The sequence below is a fragment of the Orycteropus afer genome, unplaced genomic scaffold (assembly GCF_000298275.1).
Source record: "Orycteropus afer afer isolate SDZICR_OR568_19922 unplaced genomic scaffold, OryAfe1.0 scaffold00064, whole genome shotgun sequence".
Classification (NCBI taxonomy): domain Eukaryota; kingdom Metazoa; phylum Chordata; class Mammalia; order Tubulidentata; family Orycteropodidae; genus Orycteropus; species Orycteropus afer.
The window spans coordinates 1,830,176-1,831,514 of record NW_006921651.1 but is presented as its reverse complement, the minus strand read 5'-3'; positions in this window follow the sequence as shown (position 1 = coordinate 1,831,514).

The following is a 1,339-nucleotide window of genomic DNA, read 5'->3' as shown; positions in this document are numbered from 1 at the left end:
TAACCAAAGAGGTCAATGGTTAGAACCCACCAGCCACTCCATGGAAGAAAGATGAGGCAGTCTGCTTCCATGAAGATATGCAGCCTTGGAAATTCAATGGAGGTTGTTATGAGCTGGAATCAGTCAATGGTGGTGAGTTTGGTTTGGTTAAACTTTGCTTAGTGTGTCCCTTTAAATTGCCTCATTTTATCCTTAAACACAGTGAAGTGGGTTTTCTTGCCTTGTTTCAACTATAAAAAAGAAAAAAACTAAACCCACTGCTGGTGAGTTGATTCAGACTCAAAGTGACCCTACAGGACAGAGTAGAACTGCCCTGTGGGGTTTCCAAGGCTGTAAAGCTTTACAGACGCAGACTACCTCATCTTTCTCGCATGGAGTGGCTGGTGGGTTCAAACTGCCAACATTTTAGTTAGCAGTCCCAATGCTTTAATGACAGTGCCACCAGACTTTTAGTCCTGGTAGAGCCAAGACTAGACTTTAAGTTGTCTCATGTCCTCATCTTTACTTTTTCTAGAAAATCCCCCACTGCTCTTGAGTTGATTCCAAGTCATGACAATTCCATGGACCACAGAGTAGAACTGCTTCATGGTGTTTTATTGATTGTTATCTCTATAGAAGCAAATCACCAGGACTTTCTTCAGTGGTGCTGCTGGGTGGGTTCAAACTGCCAACCTTGAAGTTAGTAGTCAAATGCAAACCATTTGTACCTGTTGTTGTTGTTATGTGCCGTCGAGTGGGCTCCGACTCACAGCGACCCCTCCTTGGGTTTCTGAAGCAGTATCACTACGGAAGTAGATTGCCCAGCCTTCCTTTGTATCTAGGATTAATGAAATTGCCCAGGTTTTCTTTCTATCTTCTGCACAGGCTCCTTCATTCCCTTACAGTTTCATTTACTTGACAAGCATTTATTGAGGTTTTATATGTCCATTGTGTATTATGTTAAATTTTACATACATTAATTCATTTATTTCTCAAAATAACCCTATGAGAAAGATATTAAGATCCTTTTTCTTTTTTAAAAGATGGGAAAACTGTGGCTAGGAGAGATTAAATAACTTCCCCAGGATCACACTGGCATTAGGAGGTAATGGTGACATTTAAAATCGGGTCTGGCTGACCCAAAGTCAGTGCTTCTGTTAAGTGACATGGGCCAGGGCAGCCATGAAAGTGCATTTCTCTCCATAAGCTGATCAATCCATTAGTTGGCCAATCCCCATGTTAGCACGGGACCATGCTGTCCATGGGCTGTTCCCAGGGATCCCATAGCAGGATAGTTTCTGGAAGACAGGGGACTCCTCTGAGAGTGAATTTGATTCAAGGACTCTCCCTTGGCCTTGTG